The sequence below is a fragment of the Ixodes scapularis genome, unplaced genomic scaffold, assembly GCF_016920785.2.
Source record: "Ixodes scapularis isolate PalLabHiFi unplaced genomic scaffold, ASM1692078v2 PGA_scaffold7__128_contigs__length_106722199, whole genome shotgun sequence".
Lineage (NCBI taxonomy): Eukaryota > Metazoa > Arthropoda > Arachnida > Ixodida > Ixodidae > Ixodes > Ixodes scapularis.
Window position 1 is genome coordinate 72,520,750 of NW_024609882.1, and position 9,354 is coordinate 72,530,103.

A 9,354-nucleotide genomic window follows, 5' to 3' on the forward strand; every position below is an offset into this window, starting at 1 on the left:
GCAATATTAATACACATTCTTCTTGTTATGTGAAAAATATAAGATAGGTTCTGTGAAACTGACCTAGTGACGCGGCCTAATGAGAGCTACGTTGCCTGTGAACTACATAGTTATGAGGCACAACGTCACATGCGGTGTGCGTACATTTGTTATCTTATCCATCGCAAGTAGGCGCCGTGCTTTCGATCACTTCTCAAGCTGTGAACGCCACTGCCACAGCATTTCACACACTCATTTTATAGTGATGATAATCCAGTTAATGCAAAGGTGCACGCAAGCTGTACAAGTATGGTGAAAATAAACTCTGGAAGAGAGGAACAAGGGGGACAAAGGACCAACACAAAACTGTAAACACAGCTAGGTCACGATGCGCGACCGCAACAATTCGCCTGGTCCTAGTATCGAACCAGGGACCTCTTCATTTCGAGTGGAGCGTTCTACCAACTGAGCTAACCAGGAGTTGGACGTCAGTAGAGCAAACGGGTTTCTCAGCTGCCACCAGCCTAGCACCAACAAGGGTATACGGCCTGCATTTTATGGTGACGATGAAAAACCAATGAATGCAAAAGTACAAGCGAGCTGGACAAGTATGACGTTATCATTTTAAAGGCCGTACTTTCTTTTTACCTGCCCAGACTATACATGTTTTCGAAATACCCATGGATTTGCTCTTACTATCAGGAGATTCACTATCTCTAAATTTAAAATACCAATTGAGAGAACAGAAAACGAATGTGATACCAAAAACAACATTCAAAGTTCTTTCTGCACCCTTCAGTGCGGTGATATCACGTGCACCATAACTTGCAAATCGAACAAGCAGTTTAAACATAAAATAGTAATGCCCTTTATTTTTTGTTTTATTGATCTGTGCCCAGCAGCGTTCAGTTCCCGTCTTTTAACAAGTCATGAACGAACTGCACTCCCCCCTTATTCTTAACATCTGACTTCAAGCGTTTTTTTTTTGTGCAGTGTTGCCAGCAGCCTTTTATCCGCTCAGACCCGATGCAAAAATTACGTAACATCACGGGGAAAAACAAAACATATTTGGATTTGGATTTAGTGATTCTTCTCCATATGTGTCTACTATTTCTTGAACTAATTTAGAGGCAAAGCATGACAGTTAAAAGTTCGCCGGAGCTACCATTTGAAAGAAGACAGGTTACCAAGTGAACCTTCCTGTGACGTCCGTTAGCTGTTCCTTGATGAGCGTTCAAGTTGAGGCTTCAATCCACTTCGAGCACTCACATTTGAATCCCACTTCAAGACACGCACTGCCCACAATAGAAGCAGGCTAAGAACTCACCGCGCCTCCAACTCTAATTCCGGCGGAGGAAAATAAAAAATAAAAAAAAAAACAATAATGAAAAACCGATACGAACTATTAGAAGTGGAAGTAAGCGTACGACCCGAATAATGGTGGGGCTTTCAGAAATACGCAAATGTAGTTCCCAATTCATTTCCTCGCAAGAAAAAAATCCCTTTGCGTGCGATTTTTGTTTTTGTTTTCCTTTGCATAATTTTTGCCTGGAGCTTGTTTCAAAAGTTATTTGACCGCCCTTTTGTTTCTAACGCGCCGGATTTTTCCGAAATTCCTTTCGGATACCGGATCGAATTCTAATATTTGTTAGCTTCTTCGTTTTTTTTTTTTTTTTGAGTTTTGTTTACCAATTTTATTCTTTATAGATTCGTGCAGAGCTTTTCATCGTTCTCCACCGCTCTCTCACTTCCAATACTAGTGAGGGGGAACTCGTTCGAACACGAATCGGGAAAGCCTAATATTAATAATTTCTTTCTTTACTTTTCTTACTTTTTTCTTATTTGTGGTATTAAAAAATACATTTCAAGAAATGAACATTCTACTGAAAAAATATTATGCTACAGAGAACCTTGCCTAAATGTGCATTTCTGCTTTTGGTTGTTTTTAACGTTTTCTCTTTCTTTTTTTTCTTAATAAAGTTGCATCTTCGTAATGCTGGCTGTCACGACGTCTCTGTTAGAATGAAGTGTTACCTCATATCTGGATGGGAAATAAACAAAATAGTGGCAATTCAATGGGATCAAAACAGGCACTATAAAGTGTTAGTAAATGATTCATTGATTTATTTCTTTATTTTCTATGCTCATGAACAGGAAATGCCTTGGCAATGATGCACAAAGTAGTTAGAAACAGCTCTATTGTTTAAAGAAAATTAATTAAAAACGTCAATATCTGTTGCACCCATGCTATTTTACGAATTTTACGGGTGTTGTATGTCCGTAAAGGGGTTATTTGCGATGATTTCTTTGACACTACTTCGATCAGGAGAGGTGGAAATAAAAAAAGGACACATTGAGAACCAAGCCGGAAAGATCTATACGAAACTCTAGAGGCTGCAAGTAAGAGAGAGGAAAAAAAGTCAAAGACGTTTACAAACCCCTGTAATGCGAAATTAGAGCCCAGCTCTTGCGGTGGAGGAGGGGAGGATATGGACGAGAGGGTATGCCCCTCCGTACCCTCCCCTCCTCTTTCTTATTCCGCTAAACTTAGCGGGAAAACTTTCCTGCTAACTTTTCCTCCTGTTTAGTGGGAAAACATTCCCGCTACATTTCACGGGAACCTTTTCTCGCTAAATTTAGCGGGTTAATTTTCACCGCAAACTTTAGGGGGAAATTGACGTCACGGGACCTCACCAATTCGGTTTCTCAGCTAATTTTAGCGGTGAAAATGGCGTTACATGACTTCTTGTCACGTCGCCTATGAACAGAGTCAGTTGCTCCGCTAGATTTAGCGGGAAATGTTACGTCACGTGACATTAACACCCATTCAGTTTCCCGACAAATTTAGCGGGGTGGTTACGCCGATGCCGACGACGATGCCGCGAAACGCGGAAACCGGCTCCTAAGAGCTGCGCTCTAAAAAATTAGGAAGGCATCCCTTTTAGGAAACAGTGCTACTGGTTGATGTGAAAAAAAAAAAAACTTACATACGTTGAAATTTAAAAAAAAAAAAAAAAGTACGTCGACTCACTTTATAATAATAAGCCCGAGACTGGAGGTGTGGTCCGGCTGTAAAATCCGGATGACGTCCTTCACACTTTGATAGCTCTAACGGTGTCATTCATGCCTTTCAAAAAAAAAAAAAAAAAAAAAAACATATATGCAGAAGACGCATAAAGGTGGGCGTACTTGAGGCTATCCATTTGATCTTTTGTTAGCATTTGGAGACTTTGCTTCGCTCGGACCTTGTTTTCTATTTTTGTGTTCGGTCGCTGGCTCCAAGATTTCAATCGGTTCAGCTTTGCCCTGGAGTTTGACGACCCTAGTTCCGTAAATTCTCCCGGCAATTTTTTCTTTCAATGTTTTAAAATGTTTTTTGACATAATCAGTACAAGATTGTGTAAAATGTAATTAAAATGCCGTAGAAAATACTCTGGACGAAATGTATTTTTACAATACCAAAATACTTAAAATTCTTGAAATGTAGTATCTTGAGCATAGCATTCAAGGTACAACTCAGCCAAGAAACCAGTATAACTTTTCACTGTGTGAAATATCGAACTGAAAATTTAACTGAATTTGGTTTTGGAAACCTGAAATGCAGATGTAGACAAAAGAATAATTTACTGAAAACCTAAAACCCAGATAGAATTCAGATAGATTTACAGTCCCATAATCCAGATAGCGAAAAGTAATACTCGGTAGTTTCGGTACTGCAACGTCTCAATGCTATCTAGTACACTTCGAGGTCTAGATTGGAAAAAAAAAAAAGCCACATTCCATATATTGAAACCGATCAATACTGTTTATTCTTAATTATGGTTAAACCTTCTAAATACAAACTCAAAAACACGAATTCCAGAATAATTGCTCAGAAAACCTGATTTCTCCTCGGTTACCAGCTTGGAACCAAGCCCATAAATCCTCCCTCCCCCCCCCCCCCCCCCCCCCCATCCTGTTACCCACCTGTGGTTTGAAAATATAAAACCCGAAAACAAAGGATCATATGTTTAGAAAACAAAGCCGACACGCAAGCATAAAAAAAAAGATTAAATTGACCTTTATCAGGAATGTGTGTTTAGCGGCAAGGTGTTCTTGGAGTATATTGTTATGCGCTGGCATCCATGTGAGTATAACGTAGACTGTACATTGCAAGATGCATGTAGACCCGTAAAAGTGGACGGTAAAAATAAATTTAAAGAAGCGTTACCGTTTAAAAGAACAACCTACGCAATCAAATAGGAAAAGGCGATGAAAAAACAGCTTTTTGGGGAGAGCCTGATGGCAGCACAATCATCTTAGGGTCTATGGCAGAATGAGAACGGCTGGGCGTGTCTTTTAAACCCTCCAGCACGTACTCCGTGCCTTCCGCCGTGCTTTTGCTACGCGCGGGCGCCGGAAGTGCACGAGACGTGGAAGCGTTGGCGAAGGTAGGACGCTCGCGGTGAGAGTGGGACAGCGGAAGCTTTTCCCAGACGTTTTCAACTTGTCGGCAACTACGTGACAGAGCACGAACTGAACTATATTTTTGTTTAGTGTGCGATGACACATCCGCCCCCTATGCGCCGAAAAACTGACGGAGAGGAGAAGACGAGAGGGCGCGGGTACGTCAGGACGCCCAGCTCTGATTGGAAGGATTAGTGGGTAGGCCTAAAGCTAGAGCTACCTTTGCCCTCCAATGCACCCTTCCAATACGTTAGAGCCTGGAACGCACGGCGTCCGGCGTTTGCCTCTCCCACTCGAACGCGTTCGCCGAGTTCAGTGGTGACATCTAGCTTTAGGTACACCCTCTATTGATTCCAACCAGAGCTAGGTACTCTGACATCCCCGTGTGCTCTCGTTTCCTCCTCTCCGTCAGCATTTCTGCGTCTTCGCTTATACATTTCTAGGAGAGGCGGTTGTTTAATTTAAAGCTGCGGTCTTATGGTGGCGGAGAGGGAAACAACAAAGAAGAGCTGGAGTAGAGGGAGAGAAAGACACGGAGAATCGATGTGGTCTAAATAAAAAAAGGTCATTCATCTTTATCAGTGGTTTCGCCTGGCAAAAGCGGCCCTTCCTCCGTCAAGCCCCCGACGGAGTATCGCTCAATTAGAGGCGCAGCAACCTATTGTTATAAAACGATTTTCTTTTTTTCCCTGCTCGTTAATTCTTTTATTGCTTTCGGTATTTAGTGATCTGCTTTCATGAAACGTGAGCTCCTTGTCTGCTTTTGCGTGTTATCAACTTTACATCGCCTCTGGTGCGACGCCGTTCTGGTACGACGCCATTCCGCCGACTGCCACTACGCCATTAGTGTCCGACTCGTCGCGGTTATGGGAAGCGGTGTGTTACACGCCAGTAGCAGCAAGCTCGGTTCTTTTGAGAGGGCGTCGGAGTACGGTCAATCTGTATGCATGTTTATGCTACACCCATCTGCTGCATTTTTGTTGCGTATTCGTGTGTACATGCGTATCTGCGTGGTGACGCCTGGCGTCCGACGTTTGTTGACTCCCTCAGGAACAGTTTGGCAACCCAGGCGTTCCAGTTTGCTTAAGTAATGGTCTTTGTTTTATTTTTCTTCTTTTATTCGTGTTTGCTTGCCTTGCGCTGGAAGGCAAAAACAACCTTTGTGGTGGAAGACATCTGATCTCATATAGCCATTTGTTTGCATCCGTAGATCTCTATTCAAACACTTTGTTACGCTATGTGAAAGTGTATCGTGTAAATATGTGAGAATGCCCTTGCAACGAAATCCGTGTGTTGCATTACATACAACCGGCAAGCCGTGGTTTGGTATACGTTCACTCAGAACGTAAGAAATGCAGCACATGGCGATACTCGAGCTTCTGAATACTGCAGCGCTAACCAATAATATTTCGCCTCAAGCCAATGAGAACGACTAATAACCTATCATGGAACGAGAATCGTGAACATCTTAGGTTACACTCTGCTTTTTTTTTTAAATCGTCAGCGACTATACATTAGAATCACGTTATGTAATCGATAATCATTTCTGCCTGTTTCGATATTGGCCGGCGCCATTGTGACTACACTTCTGATTGCAGGGTCAAGTGTTGGCTGGTTTCTCCAGTACTATAGGTATACTCTTCACAGGCCGCTCTACGCGACATTGATGCCGGCAGGATAGATCTTAACCAAGCTGCGGGACACCGTGCCCTCGGCATGCCTCTGTTTCTAGGGATCAAGCGTGGGGCGCTATCCTCAGCATAAAAAAAAAAAAGCCGAAAGGCGCGAAGTGCAGCCTAACGAATTGCTTTTGGGGGGGGGGGGGGGGGGGGGGGGGTATGTGTTTGGGAAGTGGAGCTTATGCTAATGTTTTTTTTGTTTTGTTTTCTTGTTTTTTCGGCAAAAATCCTGCTCAGTTTTGTTGAGCCTGAAATTTCGCTAGGAACGGAATGGTCGGATGGCGCAACAAAAAGGGTTGGACTTGCAGCCTTTCGCAAACGAGACACACTGCAAGTCTTAGAGGAAGTTTCACTTATATCTATTATTAGAATGCGTTTTCTGTTTTTTTCTCTTTTTCTACAGGCGAAAGAGCACAAAGGCGTGGAAGTTATTAGGAAGCAAGCCCTCCACTTCACCCCCCCCCCCCCCCCCCCAGCGCAAGGATTTTCGCCACAAACGAATTGATATGAATTTTCCGTCTAGTAGCTCGGCTCAAACATACAAAAACAAATATTCGAAACACTTTTGGAACGCAGAATGCTTCTCGTGGGTTTAGAGGAGATTTTATATTTGTTGCGTGGCGGAACCATTATTGATCTGCTCCTGCTGATTTAAATTCTGTCCACGTTGTACTGCAGTTGTACTTAATAGTCGGATTAACATAATACTAATTAAATTACCTTAATTGCTGCTCCCGTTACCTCTAATGAGGAGCGCAATTTTGTCTGCTTGTTTTGCAGTCAGAGCCAATCAGAGCTCTGCGCTCTTCGGACGTCACCCCAACTCCGCGCAAGACACAGACGACTTGTTCTCCGCATATAGACGATGGTCAAGGGTTAGACTTGCTTTATGGAGGTTTAGGTTTTTTTAGTTTTTTTTAATTTATTTTTATAATATGCGTGGTTATAGTCCCTGATAGCTTAAGAAATTCAAGACACGGCTTAACGTTTTCTTGCTTCTAGCCTCGTTACTCCTCCTCCTCTCCCTTGTTACACGCTGATGCGACCCTTTCATTGAGCGCGGAAAAATAATAAGACGGCCGTACCCGCCACGGTTAAAAGCGAATTCTATAAAAAGCTCGCCATATTTTCACCGGTTGTTGTCGATCAAACACAGAAACATCAAACCATAATTTTGATTAGAAAGAAATAGCTATACCTCAAAATCTGCTACTTTTTTCTTTTCTTTGCTAACGCTTAGCGACGCTTTTGTACGTACAAAAGGCACAAAATGTGTGCACGGAAAGTCAACGAAATCCGTTATATTTGATGAGCGAGACACCAACCACACATTTATACGGACAGGTTTTGTGACGGTGGTCACGTGACCGGCATAGGTCTCCTGTTTGTGATGTCTATTTCCTGCAGAGCCCGGATTCTAAGTCAAATCTGCGTTAGCTTGAGGGTGGAAAAAATGACCTGCAATAACGGTCCATTCAGCATGCGCGTACCAAAGAAAGGTATCAAAACTGCCACCTACCGAGAAGTTCGCGTTCCGGAATTTCGGCGCGCCGTTATGTCCACTCCACACTGCCTGGTGCCGAAACGACTCGCAACGAAACGTCCCATACTAATTAAATCTAAGCAAGTGCCTTGCGCAGGTTAAGTCCCTGAAAGAGGTCATGCTTAAGCTTCCGTGCTTTCGATGTTTATTTGTTTTCGAATTCATATTTTCTGGGGGGTATTTATTTTTCAGTGTTTGCGGTAACGCGTTAACTTCAACGGCGTCCCCGGTAACGCGTTATTTGTCGTATTTTTGTCTGCGAAGGTGCAATTCGGTTGTTACGATTTCAAAACAGTAAACAGTCACTACTTGCCCGTTACTTATTTCGAGTAACTGGTAACGTAGTTAAGTTGCGCTACTTCTTTATTTGAGCTATGGCACTCATCGCACGTACCTTCGCAATTTTGCATCTCTTTTTCCCGCGCAAACACTCGCACTTTGTTGAAATGCTGCGTTTGTGCATACCTGCATGGTCAACACAATAAAAGGTTTCACCTCGTAAAAACGTGACACAAAAGTAACGAGCGTTACGGTAAAGATAACCCGTTCTTTCATATTGGTGACAGTAACGGCGACGTCTTTCTTTTGTTTTGAATTAAAGTACATCGGTAACGCTTTCCTTTTCTTTGCAAGCAACATGTAACGTATTTTGTTACTTTCTTACAGTAACAATAGATTTTTTCCCGACAGATTCAGTATTTTCCGGTACCAATTTTTAGTGTTGGACAAAAAACAGTGTTTATGAGGGCATTTGTTGAACAAAAATAATAGCTCACAAGGATAGGATTACCTAGGCACCAGGAAGCCTTTGTATTACTCCAATACTGAAAAAGAAAAAAAAAGAAAAACGCACTGGTTCCGATACGAAGAAAAAAAGAGAAAACAAGCGTGGCTCCGAAGAAGGAAAGATTCAGCTGGGCAAATTAAAGAAAACCCTAATATGCGTTAACAAAAAAAAACAAAAAAACAATAATTAATTTTTATTTTTTTTTTTGTTCTGGAAAGCTTGCTTTTACTGTATTCAAAGACAGCTCCAAATCGAAGCTGTTTGGCTTTTCCTGGTTTTGATGTAACCGTCTTGGGGGTTAAAATTTGGGATTTAACCCAAAACACGCCACCCTAGCTAGGGCGAACATAGGCGGTATTTTCTCATTGCAAAAACGCAATTTCCGCAAATAGCTTATTGCGGAAACGCAGTGTCCTCAAATATCTCATTGCGCGCGGAAAGGCAATTTTCGTAAATGGGTCATTGCGGATACGCAATATGATCCTAAATCGGTACATAAAGCCGTTCCAATTTATACGACAATCTCCACGAAATAAGATTAAATGCCATCTCAGGGTCACCCTCGTGAATTCGCCACTGGCAGAAAGCCGAAAGCGTTGAACAAAATTATCGAACGCGACGACTAGAGAGTTATAAATCAGAGGAAGGACTGCGAATGCATAGCCACCATTGTCTCCCGGGGAAACAATGAGGTCGGGGTCTTTTGAATTAAGGGAAGAGGGACAAAATTCTGGTAGACCGGGACCGGAATTGGCTGAGCTATTGTGGTCCTGGGACACAATAGGAGAGAATGCCGCAACATCACCAATCGAAGCTATTCATAGTTCCCCGGGAAGTACGCAAGTTCTGCCGAGCCAGCGTTTGCCGGCGGCTGAAGTTGGTTTGCGAGATTGGGAAGGCGTCGGGAAGACTGCCGCCGA

At 42.7% G+C, this 9,354-nt stretch overlaps 1 non-coding gene across 1 annotated transcript; it reads right to left on the reverse strand.

The window, feature by feature from the left end:
• Positions 1–386: 386 nt before the first annotated feature.
• Trnas-cga lies at positions 387–459 on the reverse strand. The gene has a single exon. It is a non-coding gene; the product is annotated as a tRNA-Ser (tRNA).
• Positions 460–9,354: the final 8,895 nt, after the last annotated feature.